The sequence below is a fragment of the Clupea harengus genome, chromosome 8 (assembly GCF_900700415.2).
Source record: "Clupea harengus chromosome 8, Ch_v2.0.2, whole genome shotgun sequence".
NCBI lineage: Eukaryota > Metazoa > Chordata > Actinopteri > Clupeiformes > Clupeidae > Clupea > Clupea harengus.
The window spans coordinates 19,508,312-19,525,494 of NC_045159.1; the positions used below are offsets into that span (position 1 = coordinate 19,508,312).

Genomic DNA, 17,183 nt, shown 5'->3' on the forward strand with positions numbered 1-17,183 from the left:
CCACAACACTCCATGCACAGACAGACAAACAAAACAGAGCAAGAGCACTAAAATGGAGCATATTTTATTAGCGGCATACTGAACACTGAGGATGTAGTATATGTGTATGTCTATGTAGGACATTTTGGCACTGTTCCAAGTTTGCCATTGTAAACAATGGAAAGGGAGTCTAAACACTTAGAAGACGGCACATACTAGACACAAACATTGTGGATGGGGAAAGGCGATCTGGGACCTCATATGAGACAAGGGTCCTATAAGAAATCGGGGATAATGAAATTAATACTGTAAAAGAGCCTGTTAAGTATCTATTAATTATGTAAATAGTGTTAGTTACCTAGAAGGAAAGTTAGCCCCATTTTGCTAGCTAGCCTACACAGAACTGTAGTAACCGTAGTAACCATTCAGATCAACCACAGAGAGAAAGAGAGTAACTGCTTCTTGTAAGAGTGCATGGATACCCGGACATGTTAGCTGAACTCACTGGGCCTGCACACTGAGATAGAGCAGAGGCACTGGGTCCCCTCAGCTTGACCCTCACACACACTGAGAGAGAGCAGAGGCACTGGGACCCCTCAGCTTGACCCTCTCACACTGAGAGAGAGCAGAGATACTGGGACTCCTCAGATTGACCCTCACACACACTGAGAGAGAGCAGAGGCACTGGGACTCTTCAGCTTGACCCTCTCATGCTGAGAGAGAGCAGAGAAACTGGGACCCCTCAGCTTGACCCTCACACACACTGAGAGAGAGCAGAGGCACTGGGACCCCTCAGCTTGACCCTCACACACACTGAGGCTGCTTCTGTCCAACCCTGATGTGGCACAGGGCAGCCCTGAGTCAGGGCCAAAGGGTTCTGACGGTTTCACGAGTCCCGACCCGCATTTGGGCCAGAACTCAGGCACCCAACTGCACAGACCCGTACCGCATTTGGGCCAGAACTCAGGCACCCAGCCTCTCAGACCCGACCCGCATTTGGCCCAGAACTCATGCACCCAACTGCACAGACCCGTACCGCATTTGGGCCACACCTGGTGCACAGAACTGTGACAGATCCAGAAGTCCTCCTTGCTGACTCTACACATTGGGGCGGTACAGTAGGGTTGTTCAGGGCGGTCGGGCTGTGTGTGATATGGTGGTGTGTGTGATATCGTGGTGTGTGTGATGTGGTGGTGTGTGTGATATGGTGGTGTGTGCGATATGGTGGTGTGTTTTCCCAGTCAAAGGCAAGGATCGGTTAGGCAGCCTATCGTATGGCTAAGAGCTATGTGTGTCAGCTGCAGCAGCGCACACACACACACACACACACACACACACACACACACACACACACACACACACACACACACACACACACACACACACACACACACACACACACACACACACACACACACACACACACGGAGAGGGAGGGACGGAGAGAGAGGGAGGCGAGAAGCAGAAAGAGAAAGAAAGAAAAGAGAGATAGGGAGAGAGGGAAGCGAGATGCAGAAAGTGAAAGAGAGAAAAGAGAGATAGGGAGAGAGGGAGGCAAGATGCAGAAAGAGAAAGAGAGAAAGGGGAGGCTCCGATCAGAGGTAGGCTACTTCTGCGCTGCTCAGAGAGAACTGAGATCTGACTGTGATGGCCTCCTGCACCTGCACTGATGAGCTCTTGCGGTTATGACACACCAGGCCTCTTTTGGCTGGGAAGCCACCAGACTAAAGCAGAGAGCCGCCAGAGACAGCACTGGGCTGGGCCCTGGCATACAATCATTAACCCTGAACCCAGTTACTCTTCAGACAGTACTTTTCTGTGCTAATGCCTATGGTGCTGAGAGTACAATGGCACCGAGTGCTTCTGTGAGCGGCTGGTGGGTAAGAGTGGTTAGCGCTTTTGTCACGCTGCTGTGGTACAACAGGACTTGTTATAAATAACAAAAACACAATGAGCTAGGTAAAATAACAAACTATAAAATTATATACAAAATACTCTTGAAGAAGTAAAAATCAAAAAAGAATACAAAATTGAATTTGAGACGAGGAGTATGACAGAAATACGGTCATCCATCCACAGTTTAGTTTTAAGGCGTCCAAAGAACGAACTCTCTGGCATCCCATCCACGATAACAATCCATACGATCTTCAAGTTTAAACACGTCTCTTGCTGTGGAGCAAGAAACAGCCTGGGGATGAGGGCAGCTTCACAGGCAGCGCAAACCACACAACAGAGAGAGTGTGTGTGTGTGTGTGTGTGTGTGTGTGTGTGTGCCCGTGTGAGCGAGTGTGTGATCGGACTACGAACCCCAATGACGCACTCTGTGGAGACCAAAAACTGAGCAAAGGCACATTACAAGCGTCTCACATCTTCTAAAAGCAACAAAGAATAGAGCATCTATTACTCACCCCTGCTTAAAGTTAAGCCCTTGACACGTATTACTGACATCAAATAATTAAGCACAGTGAAAGGGATACAAGGAAAGCCAAATGAGAAATGGACATAGACCAACATGAAGAACACATTATTTAGCCCCCAAAGGATTCACACACAACAAGGCTGCATTTTCAGGACAATTCCACCCTCCAAAAAAAGTCAGTGTAAATTTTGACGTCATGGCCAAAAGTTGATTTCATGCTAATTTCAGAGTGCGTCATGTGGCTTCTGACAGCACACTCGAGTGCCCCCCCCCCCCCAATACACACAAACACACACACTACATGTGCCTATCCCCCCCCCCCAAACCTCCCCGGTGGCCCCGGCTGAATGCCAGGGGAGGGCGGAAAGCAAACAGGAGGATAAACAGGACCTGACCCCCCGATGCCCATTTCAACACAATAATCATATTAGCGGGCACACTATTTCATTCAACTACTGACAGTGGATCTATTGAGAGGACAGAAGGGGAGCGGAAGACAGAGAGAGAGAAAGAAAGGGGGAGAGAAAGAGAGAGAGAAAGAGAGAGAGAGAGAGAGAGAGAGGTAGTGAGAGAGAGGGGGGTAGAGAGAGAGATGGTGGTAGAGAGAAAGAAATGAGTAATAGAGAGTGGGGAAAAAAAGAGAGGGTGGGTTTGGGGGTTATCCTCAGTTCCCCTTTTCAGATGGGGGAGGAGGTGGGTCGTTTAGAGTGGGTTCCTGTGAGCTCTTTTGTTAGCGTTTCACTGGGTCAGTGGAGTACTCCAGGCCTGTGTGTTGGCCTGCTGCAGTTAATACATGTAGGACAGGAAATGACAAAGAGGGGAACGAGGAGAGTCATGGGGCGGCGGCTGATAGAATAATTAAGAGTGCATTGTGTCCTCTGCATACTCTTACATTCACACAGCTGAATGGAGGATGCTTTAACACACACCACCACTTGCATCACTGAGGCTCAAGCTATACACACAAACATCCGATAGGCACTGGGCACTGGGATGCTCAAGGAGTGGAAATGTGTGTGTGCATGTATGTGTATCTAGTTGTCTGTTTGTGTGTTAGGGTTGGGCAGTATTTTGGTATTATAGTTGTCTACAATGTTATCGTATTTTCCCGACTATTAACCGCACCGTATATAAACCGCACTACAGTATTTTATGTAGTGTTATAAAACCGACCCCTGTATTAACTGCAGGTTATTGTTTAATGTCTATGTGAAGCCATGTGATGCCACCCGCAAGTGGTTGTGATCACTTTCAACCCAAGACGGGCTATTGGTCAGCTGATTTTGAGAAACTTTTCAGCTAATGTTGTGTTTCCTGTTTGCTATGGTTATCTAGGTGCTATGCTAGCTAACTAGCTAGCTAGCTAACGAAAACTTTTAAACAACATTAAACAGTTTAAATGGAAGCGTTTCATTTGCATGAAATGATAGCTAGTTATCTAGCTGATGTTATAGTCTCCTCAATTTAACTTATATAAATACAATTATAATAGGAAAAGACAGGATAGGATAGTTAAAAAAAAAGCTATGATGGGTAGAAAACTCTTGCCTACATTTACCATATGAGATAGCTAGGTGACCAGCAAACTCTTCAATTTTTAATAATCTGAAGAACAATTTCCAGTTTTGAAATTGAATGGATGTAATATATTTTTAGCCATTGGTGGAAATGTTGGCGCTGTTGGAGTTTGCCTTTGTAAACAATGGAAAGCTCGACAAAATGCCTAGCAAACCCCATTAGGTGACACACCCCTACACAGTGTAGCAGAGTAGGGAACTGCATGGAATTAAACTAGTAGTTTGACTACATATTGCAGTAACTTGCTGGTAATTCAATTGCATTTATATTTGCATAGTGATTCAAGTGGTTCAATTACATATTTTGCCATTTTTTCGTGTAGTTAACTTCTGAAACTACAAGCAAGGCATGCCCAGGCAAAGCATTCATCAGGCAGCCGCCACAACACACTTGACCTTTGTGTAGTGCATGTGCAAAAGGGCGGGCGTTACTCAGTGCTCACACAACAACAACAGCAACACATCATGGATAAACCTCCCGCATCTCAGCCTGGGGAGCAATCACCCTGGCTATGCTTCACCATCTCCATGTCAGCAGAGAGAAAGCAAGGCTTATTACCAGAGAAAGTGTGTGTGCGTGTGTGTGTGTGTATGTGTCTCTCGGTGTGTGTGTGTGTGAGTGTGTGTGTGTGTGTGGGTCCATGTCAGAAGAGTGAAAGCAAGGCTCATTACCAGAGCAGTGAGCCGAGACTGAGCTTTATTGGCCTGGCCCTGTCTCCTTCATATCTCTCTCTCTCTCTCTCTCTCTCTCTCTCTCTCTCTCTCTCTCTCTCTCTCTCTCTCTCTCTCTCTCTCTCTCTCTCTCTCTCTCTCTCTCTCTCTCTCTCTCTCTCTCTCTCTCTCTCTCTCTCTCTCTCTCTCTCTCTCTCTCTCTCTTCTCCTTCCTGGTTCTCTTTTCTCCTTTCTCTCTCTCCATTCTTTTCTTCTCGCTCTCCTCTTCATCTCTCTCTTTCAGGCTAACTGCTTCCCACTCAAGTTTGATCTTTTCTCTCTGTTCCTGTCACACATGTACTTTCCTTTATCCCTAAATCTCTCTCTCTCTCTTTCTTCCTCTCTCCCTCTCTCCCCCTCTCTCTTCCTCTCTCCCACTGCTTTCTCTCTCCCTGCCTCCTTGTTTCACTCAACCCATGCCTGCCTCATTTAAAGACGTACCAGGAAAAAGAAAGGGTCTTCGTGGAATCTTCTTTATCCAACAGATATAATCTCTCTCACACACACACACACACACACACACACAAGCCATCACACACAGCTGGCAAGCCAGCAGGGCCCACACACAACCAGTTAAGGGCAGGGTAGTCTGCTTTGCATAGAGATTGTACTGCAGATTCAGAAACTAGGAGACACCTGTTTAACCATCGCTGTTGGCTTATTCAAAGTCAGTCACCCTGGCTGTTCCACAGCAGTGCTGGGGAAGCTGAGGTCTACTTCACGGAGAGTCCACTCTCTGCCTGGACACATGGAGTCTGCAGCTGTGCGGACGCTGGTCTGATGTGGACTCACCCCATCCAGGACAGACTGGGGCAGTTACGGAGACCGGGCCAGTTATCTGGGTGGTTGGATGTTGAGTCACATTAGCAGACTCTGAGCCCACACAGCTCAACAGAGCCAGTTCTGGGCCAGTACTTGATTGGTTCCCCTGTCTTCAGCTACCTAAGGTATGCCTTGATACATGTGCTGTCCCTGCTCTGGCCCTGATGTAACGAGGAAGTGGCCAGTCATATGGATAGCTGGTTAGCGTTAGCCTTGCTGAAGTGGCCAGTCATCTCATCTGGATAGCTGGTTAGCGTTAGCCTTGCTGAAATGGCCAGTCATCTCATGTGGATAGCTGGTTAGCGTTAGCCTTGCTGAAGTGGCCAGTCATCTCATCTGGATAGCTGGTTAGCGTTAGCCTTGCTGAAATGGCCAGTCATCTCATCTGGATAGCTGGTTAGCCTTAGCCTTGCTGAAATGGCCAGTCATCTCATAGCTGGTTAGCATGGTTTCGTGAGTGGTTCTTCACTCAGCACAGTGCCTGAGACCACTGCGGTCAGTTCCTGTTTGAGCTGCAGCAAAGCCAATTAGCAGCAGGGACATCCCACTTCCGCTCTCTTAGGCTCCCACCACCCCGAACCACCAGCACCCAGACCCAACCCAGTCCAGCCCAGCCCAGGCCAGGCCAGGCCAGGCCAGGCCAGGCCAGTCAATCAATTCAGTTAGGCTATCAAGGTGCACTCACCAGCCTCGGGCTCTACCCCTGTGTGTGTGTGTGTGTGTGTATGTGTGTGTATGAATATGAGAGAGAGAAAGAGAAAGAGAGAGAGAGAGAGAGAGAGAGAGAGAGAGAGAAAAGAGGTGAGAGAGAGAGAGTGTTTGTGCATGTGAATGAGAGAGAGAGGTTGAGAAAGAGACAGAGTGAGTGAGTGTGTCTGTCTGTCTGTCTGTCTGTCTGTCTGTCTGTCTGTCTGTGCATACCTTCCCTTTGCTTTATGTTGCCTCATTGTGTGTAAGCTAGTGTGTGTAAGCTGGTGTGTGTAAGCTGGTGTGTGTAAGCTAGTGTGTGTAAGCTAGTGTGTGTACGCTGGTGTGTGTGCAAACTAGTGTGTGTAAGCTAGTGTGTATAAGCTGGTGTGTGTAAACTAGTGTGTGTAAACTAGTGTGTGTAAACTAGTGTGTTATAACTGGTGTGTGTAAACTAGTGTGTGTAAGCTAGTGTGTGTACGCTGGTGTGTGTAAACTAGTGTGTATAAGCTAGTGTGTGTACGCTGTGTAAAACAGTTGGACTCCACAGTGGCCTTCTGGCTTGGTACTACACAGAGAGCATTCAGGGAGGAGATTAATGTTTTATGACCTCATTACAGGACGGAGGACAGGGATGACAGACAAAGCAGCTTGCTTGGAAGAGGAATGCACTACACAACACACAACTAACTCCTCAAAAGGTCTACAACTAACTTCTCACAAGTCCAAAACTAACTCCTCACAAGTACACAACTAACTCCACACAAGTACACAACTAACTCCACACAAGTACACAACTAACTCCACACAAGTACACAACTAACTCCTCTCAAGTCCACAACTAACTCCTCTCAAGTCCACAACTAACTCCTCTCAAGTCTACAACTAACTCCTCTCAAGTCCATATCCCTGAGCCTTACGTTCTCCGTGATGAGTCTTGGCATGTGCACTGGGGCTTTAACACTACAACAGCCATACGCTAAGGGTGATGAATATTTAAAGATTTTGCAGTTACATTTTACACTTGCAATAGCTAAAATCAGTGCCTTTTTCTTTCCCTGATTAGAGATGGAGTTTTCACTGGGGTGTTGAAAGGACTGATGGTTAAAATGTGTGAAATCCCCAAAGACAATTAGATTAAAATGCTTCTTTCCCACTAGTGTAATGCAGAGATGCCAACCTCACACACTCCCAGCCTCACACACTCCCAACCTCACAAACTGCCAACCTCACAAACTGCCAACCTCACACACTACTAGCCTCAAACACTGACAACCTAACATACTCCCAGCCTCACACTGCCAGCCTCACACACTGCCAGCCTCCCACACGGCCAACCTCACACACTGCCAACCTCACACACTGCCAACCTCACACACTGCCAGCCTCTCACACTGCCAGCCTCACATATGTGTGTCCTGCAGGCGTGGGAGGATAGGCCCCATGTCCTACCCAGGGTCACCCTATTTATAAAGTGGACAAACCTTTCAGACACATAGCAGATTAATGAATTGCCTTCATCAGTAGGATACAATGAAATGAAACGCTTAACTTAAGAACCTTCAGAAAATAAACTTAACAAAATAGAAATCACATGCCTCTAAAAATAACAGGGTTTCACAAAAACGTTTGTTGTTTGTGAACTTCTGAAACGCTTTGGTCTGACATATGAGTAAATTCAAACCCAGTGTTGGTCGTCAGGCCTGAATGGAGACCTTATCAGTATATTTTGCTGTAAGCTATGAACCATAAACATACAGTTTAAAAATAAAACACACGCCTCTTCTGTTCACACTGCATGAAGCATGGGAGCTAAAGTCTTTGAGGTCACATACTCAGAAGACCATTCACAACTACCTCTACATGTTGAGGTCACACTCACTCAGAAGACCATTCACAATTACCTCTACATGTTGAGGTCACACTCACTCAGAAGACCATTCACAATTACCTCTACATGTTGAGGTCACACTCACTCAGAAGACCATTCACAATTACCTCTACATGTTGAGGTCACACTCACTCAGAAGACCATTCACAATTACCTCTACATGTATAGCCATAGTTACATGATGTTGTAGCCTACACGGTTTATTTATTTATTTATTCTATTCAGTGGTTAATTGTTGTTTTGATATATTATATAGGCTGTTTATTCAGCTGATTATTATCAGTACCCTAGAGGAGATAACAGAACTGAACCACCCTCACAGTATTAATAACAGAGAACAGTTACTTGACTATGACTTGACTAAGTGTTCAGAGACTTTTATTAGGAAGCTACCACTGAGACCAGCAAAACAAAGAAGCTGTGAGTTCTACTGTTTTTTTATGTCTAAATTCATATTGTGACTGTGTGTGTGTGTGTGTGTGTGTGTGTGTGTGTGTGTGGTGTGTGTGTGTGTGTTTCAGAACAGGCCTTAGCATAAATGTAGAGTTCACAGCTCAAGAAAGCACAGCACAATGATGTTGAATTTACTGACTACAAGCACAGTTAGAAGAACATATCATTTGCAGTTTCCTTCTGGTACCAGGCTATAAAACATATTCTGTCTGAATCACGTTTGGGGGTCATTGTCCAAACACATTAGACACATCTCACACCAACCCAACAAATGTCGTAATTTTTCAAGAAAAATGTATTTTAACTTTTTAACGTTTTAATGGTGCTTTCTGGCCCAGGCTTATTCCACTGCGGCGCTCTTTGAGAACAGCAAAGCGTCGGCTGTTCCAACATGGCATGGGAACATGTCACAAACTTGGACTTAGCTTTCTATGTTTGTTTTATGACGTCTCACAGAGCACATATCCTTGGGGAGCGAGCCTTGTTTTGTTACTGGAAATAACGATGTGTCACATGAACAATCCCTCCACCGGGCAATCTTAAAGACCACTGCCGCATATCACTGCTGATATTTGGCGTCTGCAGGGGACGGAGGAGCTTTAGAGGGTGAGAACCAAACGGAAAAAAATGAAAACGAAGGCCAGAATCATGCACTTTACCTTGAGATAATAAAAGGGGTCATTGTGTGAAATTCATATGACAAAACCCCACTCCACGTCATAAAGGCCTGCATTTAACCCGAGATGCAATAAATTATGGGATGGTTAGCAAGTGAAGACAGCTGGAGGAGCCGGGTGATGCGAACCAGGCTGAAAAAAATTACACCCTGCGCCCCCCGAGGTCCCCATGTTTTATCTCTCCAACTTCGCTTCCCAATTTGGCCTTCAATGTTTGCATTGTTGCAGCGTTGTAATGAGCCTAGTGTGTGATGTGCGACTCCGACGACATTGGCTCGCATTGTCTCCAGCCCTGGCTCCGCTTCATCTCCGAAGGCAGCCGTTAAAAACAAGGGCCATAAAAATGCACCCAGAGGACAGACAAGTGCCATGTCAAAGTCTTTGCTGCAGGGAAATGACACAGCGACATAAACGACAGGCTCGGAGTTAAAAGAAACAGCCTGAACCTCATGTACTGAAGCTCTGAGCGCAGCAGACCAGGAAGCATTTGGCCCAGAACTGGCCCAGAACTAGCCCAGAACCAGCCCGCTTCCTTCAGCACCTTTTACAGCAGCCATGACCTGCTCAGACTTCTCTGACCTCTGCTTCGTGAGAGAAGACTATTCAGAAATCAGTGCAAACGTCTAAAAATGGTGTTCCTGGTTCAGACTACCTTCTCGTCCTGAATGCGTGTCGAGGTTTCATTAAGCAACGCAATGAGCTTCCAAAAATCAGGAAGTAGGGACTTGTATGGTGCTCTCTGCTATCAGCAGGCAGAGGCACCAGGCCCTCAGAGCACTCAAGGAGACCTGAGAGTAGTAAAGAGTTGAGCACAGTACTACATAACAACAGCAAGGAGGAGAAGCTCATAAAAGCTGTCAATACCACCATACCATCCCCTGGACTCTGCCTAACCCAAATGGGCCAGTTCTTTCATAGATCCATTACCAGTTCCATACCAGTCATTATCACCATAACCGGTGGGATATCACTGATTACACAACAAGTAGACCCGGTCAAACTATTTATCAATTTCTGATTGGACAAGAGGTATTCCATGAGTGGGAATATCCTGGCACAGCCCCACTCCTACTCCTCACCACTTGTAATCACCTTGCGTTAAATATACTCTGACGTTTAAATTATTTTATACTTTCTTATACTTTCTATAATTTCTCTTTTTATACTTGACCATTTTCGAGTGAGGAAAGGGAGCAAATGGAATAGAGGGAATGTTAACATATAGTGTAAAGACAGGTGAGGGTACCAATGAACATGCACACATAGCCTCTCTGACCTTGGCTGCAGAGTAACAGTATCTGTTGCTTGGCAACGCTAAATACCAAAAACTCCAGTTGGAATTATTTTTAGGGGCAGAGAATGAATAAACAATTTTATCATTTATGTATAATTTTATACATAAATAAAATGTATCATTTGTCCTGAAGAACGGTCCAGCTAACTTGACCCCTAGTTGAGCTGCTTTAGCGTATGCCTTCAGCCATCACTGGTCACACCATCAGTTTCCACGGGGTGGAACATGATGTTGTGTTTTGTAAGCACTGTATCAGTGTTAAGCCCTTGCTTGTGATTTGGCATTAGTAGTTAACATCAGTTGTTGGCAGCTCACCTTGAAGGCTAACTAACATAATGCATCTTTAAAACAAGGTTTAACGAACGTTATAGGGTCTATTAACCAGGCTTAACTAATGAAATAGGCAATAAAGTCTATGATATCCTAAAGTTAAACTGTGACATCAACATCAACCGGTTATGGACCGATACTACGCCCGCTACAATGTGTGACTGAAGTTTCTGGCTACGTGCTGCAGGAATATGATAGAATAAAATAATGATGTAAAGTAGGTCTTGAAATAAGATGTCAGATGGTAAGGTGAGGTTTTGAAATGAAAAATGAAAAATAAAATATGTTGACAGACTAACCAGACATTCATCACAGGCTGCTATAATGAAGGGGGTGATGCAGTAGTTGGTTTAGCCAGCCTGACAAAAGGCTGACATTTTCCAAAGTAACAGTGATGGATGAAGCAGCTGGGAGTTTTTTAGCATTCTGTCACAAACTAGAGCTACATCTCCCCCTCCCTTCCAGTCGCCATGACACCTGAAGGCTGTTCCTCTGTGTGTGTGTGTGTGTGTGTGTGTGTGTGTGTGTGTGTGTGTGTGTGTGTGTGTGTCACTGAGTAAGGAGGTGTGCAGATTAAGTTCTCTCTTCCTGTTAGCGAAGTGGCTGATTTATACTCCCGTGAGCAGAACAGGACGCAGACGCCCAAGAAGCAGCTTCCCATAACACCTTCTGCTTCCACTTGTTACATACTACATCCTACATACTACATATAATAATACAATGCTCCCTCATGTACTTACATGTTACTACATGTTAGCAACCTAAAAACCTCAACCCTAACCCTAACCCTGGCCTCATGCACAGGTTGTAACAACGTTTACTGTACTATACTCATTAATGAATCAAGTATTACGTAAATATTATTATCACTAATGCGTTCAGGTACTGAGTACCTCTCCTGTACCAGTAATAACACAGAGTTTCTCTCCTGTACTAGTATTATTACTGAGTACCACTCCTGTATATACATATTATTACTGAGTACCACTCCTGTATATACATATTATTACATGTCATTACACGCCATTTACTTAACATACAACAACCTCACCAATCCCAACGCTGACCCCATGTAGATACAGTCACATCATTTACTATAGTGTGCTAATCAATGAATCAAGTGTAAAGAAAGAATAGATTTGATTAGATTAGATTCAACTTTAGATTCAAAGAGTACACGAGGACACTGATCTTAGATTCATGGGATACATGAATCCCTGTCTTCTACACCGGGTAGGGAGTTACAGGGGCAGAGCTAGTGTTTAAAGTGTGATGGTGTGGGGCACTCCTCTACAGGCTGGCAGCCGTACTGAGACAGAGCTAGCCCTTAAAATCTGTCCAGAATCCAGTGTGATGGTGTGGAGCACTACTCTACAGGCAGGGAGTTACAGGGGCAGAGCTAGTGTTTAAAGTGTGATGGTGTGGAGCACTCCTCTCCAGGCTGGCAGCCGTACTGAGACAGAGGAACAGCATGAGAGCAAATCATATGATTGTGTTTAAATGTAATTTAGGAGTCGCTTTCATTCCCTCACAGCAGTTCAACTGGCTCATTGGCATTCAGTCATATGGGGGAGAGAGAGAGAGAGAGAAAATACCAGTGCATGGTACTCTAAGGTGACTGTGGACCTCAGGGGGAAGGGGAGAGCAAGTATCTAACTTACACAGCACAAGATTGGGAGAGAGTGAGAGAGAGAGAAAGAGAGGAAGAGTGAGAGATTGGGAGAGAGTGAGAGAGAGAGGAAGAGTGAGAGAGAGAGAGAGAGAGAGGAAGAGTGAGAGAGGAAGAGAGAGAGAGAGAGATGTGCACAAGAGGGCCTTACTTCATCTGAGAGAGAGAGAGAGAGAGAGAAAATACCAGTACATGGTACTCTAAGGTGACTGTGGACATCAGGGGGAAGGGGAGAGCAAGTATCTAACTTACACAGCACAAGATTGGGAGAGAGTGAGAGAGAGAGAAAGAGAGGAAGAGTGAGAGATTGGGAGAGAGTGAGAGAGAGAGGAAGAGTGAGAGAGGAAGAGAGAGAGAGAGAGAGAGAGAGAGAGAGATGTGCACAAGAGGGCCTTACTTCATCTGAGAGAGAGAGAGAGAGAGAATGTGTGTGTGAGAGACAGGAAGTGTTGGGTCAAATTTTACAACATGTCAGCCGTTTTTGTTTTCTTTCTTCTCGGTTCTCTTCATGGCACACTCTCATGCTCTAACTAACACACACCACTCACACACACTCTTATGACACACTAGCACACACCACGCACACCACTCACACACTCTCATGCTCTAACTAACACACACCACTCACACACACTCTTATGACACACTAGCACACACCACGCACACACTCTCATGCTCTAACTAACACACACCACTCACACACACTCTCATGACACACTAACACACACCACTCACTCACACACACACACACACTACTAACACACACTCTCATGCCGTAACTAACACACACCACTCACACACACTCTCATGACACACTAACACACACCACTCACTCACACACACACACACACACACACACACACACACACACACACACACACACACCACTAACACACACTCTCATGCTCTAACTAACACACACCACTCACTCACTCACACACACACACACACACACACACACACACCACTAACACACACTCTCATGCCGTAACTAACACACACCACTAACACACACTCTCATGCCGTAACTAACATACACCACTAACACACACTCTCATGCCTTTACTGAGCCCTGTGTGACGAACTGCATGACCTTCCAATTCAGAGGTGCCAATCATGTGTCAGTGCCTTTGTTCTTCTCCCTTTTGCAGACGCTCAAGTGAGTGAGCAACAGCCAACGTGCGCGGCAGCAACAACTTCCTGTTTCGGCCCGGGCCACCATTTCCTTTGTGGAGAGTTTGTGGTGCAGCTGCAGAGCTGCCTTCAGATGCAGCCCAACGCCCACCTTCCTTCTGCCCTTGGCCACGCCATCCAGGGCACACTTAAACAGGACACAAAGTGTGTGTGTGTGTGTGTGTGTGTGTGTGTGTGTGTGTGTGTGTGTGTGTTCTGAGTGCATGCGTGCAGTCACTGAGTAAGGAGGTGTGCAGGCTGATTTATACTCCCATGAGCTGAACAGGACGCAGACGCCCAAGCAGTACCTCTCCTGAACTAGCAATTAGACTGAGTACCTCTCCTGTACTAGCAATTAGACTGAGTACCTCTCCTGTGCTAGTAATAACACCGAGAACCTCTCCTGTATATACATATTATTACTGAGTACCTCTCCTGTACTAGTAATAACACTGAGTACATCTCCTGCACTAGTTTGTAGGGTTGGGTACCGAGAACCGGTAACAATATGGAACCGGTTCCAATACAACCGGTACCTACCCGGACCGAAATGCAACGCAGATTTCGGTGCTTCATTTCGGTGCCTGAGCCAATTGAACACGGTCGCTAGGCAGATTCTCTGGGGCACATGTAAAACTGCCCCAGCTCCCAATGTAAAGTTTGTCCTGTGTCGCTCACGCTCATTGGTGTTTTCATAGCAACAGTGTTATGACGGTGAGAAGCAGGCAGCATTTCAGAGCAAGCACAAACAGAGCTAGCCATCAACCTTTTAACAGAGAAAATACCGAAAGGTAAACGGTCAAAAGTGTGGCTGTATTTCCCACAAAAAGATTCAAACATCGCGACGTACAGCAAATGCAACTAAACAATTGCGTGAAAAGAGGGGAGAGAAGGCAAGAGTCAAAGGCAGATCAGCAACCGAAGACTGAAAAATAAACGGAGATGACAGCTAACCTACGGTAGTCTCTTAAAGGGGCAGTACACATTTTCTCGTACTCAGTGTGTTCAAGTAACAAGATTAACTATAAACAAGATAGAAAAGATAGGTATAAACAAATCATAAAATGGTGAAATTTCTTGAAATAAATGCAATCAAAATAATACATGTTTGACTCCAAAGGCAAATATGCTCATATTTTTCCAAAAGAAGTTTGAAGCTGTTTTTTGTATTTATTTATATTTATTTAAGTATACTATAAACTGTTGTTTACAGTTAATATAATGTTCATAGTTTGAAGTTAAAAAGTGTGAAGCTGTAGCTGTAGTTGGAAGCCAAGTGTGCTGTAATATTTATAATATACTTTTAAAAAAAATTGCCTTGGTAATAAAAAAGCCTTTCTTTAATGTTGTCAATCGTCGCTTTGGTTCAGGCACCGGTATCGTTTTAAAAGTATCGGTTTAGCACCAGTATCGGAAAAAACCCAAACGATACCCATCCCTAATTGTCTGTACTTTCAGATACCTGTGTGTACAGGCCTCATCGACACCATCGGAGAGGGTTTTCTCCTGTGCAGGTCATGCGATTAGTCAGGAAAGGTGTCGCATTTTGCCGGAGAAGGCAAATATGCTGATATTTCTACAAAAGAATTGCTGAAGTATTGAAGCTGTAGTGTGTGTACAGAGTGTGTGTGTGTGTGTGTTTTTTGTATTTATTTGTATTTATTTGAATATAGTCTAAACTTTTGTTAACAGTTCATATATTATTTAAGTTTTAAGTTAAAAAGTGTTTTGTATGTATTTATATATATATAATCTACTTTAAACAGTTCATATATTTGGCAATAAAAAGAGCCTTTCTTAAATGTCGTTTTTTTTATTTTTTATAAAAGTATCGGTTCCGGCACCGTTTAGGCACCGGTATCGTTTTAAAAGTATCGGTTATGTACCGGTATCGGATAAAAACCAAACGATACCCATCCCTACTAGTTTGTGGTGCAGGTGCAGAGCTGCCTTCAGATGCGGCCCAACGCCCACCTCTTCCTTCTGCTCTTAGCCATGCCAGCCAGGGGCCCCTTAAAGCAACACTATGCAACAATGTGACACTTTTTGAGGTATGGTTTTATAGGCATATAGTTTTGGTACCATCCTCAAATTCATTTTGATAGCATATGTTGATGTGAAGGACAGATAAACACCTGTGTCTTTCCCACTAGCCATCCAGGATATGCACTATGTAGTTCTGTGTTCCTGGCTGGAACACCCTGCAACAATGGAAGCTTTCACAGCATGACATTGCCAACTTTACTGCCAAAAGACACCAGTTAGTGTGTTGGCAAGATTCTATCAGTGCCAATTGGGCTGTTGGTGATGTTTGCATGCTTTTTAGATAGTTAGCTTACTGGTTTTGGAACAGAACTACTTGTTGCTGCTTTAAATAGGACACATAATGTGTCTTTGCCACCACTGCATCCAGGAGTTTCACTGCTGCTGATAGCGTTTCACTGCTCTACTGTGCAACGTTGTGCTTGTGAACTTGTGCAAAGTTGCATTGGGTTGCAGAAGGCTGAGCGACACACAACACTCTCTCACGCAACGAATGTCATGTCACGTCACTGGGTGCAATAGGGCTGCAAAATTATGAAAACAACCGAAACATAGAAGGGCCCTGTGTGTGTTTGTGTGTGTGTGTGTGTGTGTGTGTGTGTTTGACGCCATCTCCAGCAGCTCAGTCACAAAGAAAAACTGTACTTCTTATTGTTCCCCATGGAGACATTTCAAAGGAGATAGAGTTGCAAAAGAAATGGAGGGCAATACCAGATAATGAGTTCTAGAAAAGAATCCATAAACTATAAATGAGTGAAATATTAAATGATCCTAGTTCTGTAACTAGATAGGAGGTTGAGATAAAGCCATTGCACACATACATACACACACACACACACTCAGTTTCCTGTGTTTTTACATTTTTGTTTTGAAATGAACTGAATCGATGTAAGTCCCAGGTCTGCGTCACTAACATGTACAACCAAAAGACAGCATTCCTGCTGTTAAGTCTTCTCGGTCCGTTGCCTGTTTCTACAGTTTGTGTAGTTGAAGTTTCTGTTTCTGTAGAAGATGACTGTAGAGACTTTGGATTAAATTGTATAGCCGCTATTCTGTCATCGTAACTTGTTAATGACAGTAAAAGAGTGAATGACGATCAACTTGATCATGATATGTGATACCTGTGCAACTTGATCTTGATATAAGCGTGCAACTTGAAATGAATGTGAAATGTCCATATCTAGGCATTTTTCTTTATTTTCTTGTAGGCCATTTAACCTGACTTATCACAATGCCTGGCTTTCAGTTTGTGCTCTAAAGGTTTTCTGTACATAAAAAAAAAATTCAATTCATACTTTTTCATGCAATAGTACATGAAAAGTAAATCTAAAAATAATCCATCCTATATCCATAAATATGTCCTAGTTAATTAAAAAGAGGCCGGAGGACTAACATGGATGACCCTGGGTCTGCCTTAAAACACGACATCAGAACATCTGCAACCCACAACCCACAAAA

At 44.6% G+C, this 17,183-nt stretch overlaps 1 protein-coding gene across 1 annotated transcript in view; it reads right to left on the reverse strand.

Moving 5' to 3' along the window:
* The window catches only part of grk6 (G protein-coupled receptor kinase 6), a 42,745-nt gene that overhangs the window by 19,409 nt on the left and 6,153 nt on the right, over positions 1 to 17,183 (reverse strand). The gene's annotated exons all lie outside the window — the stretch shown is intronic.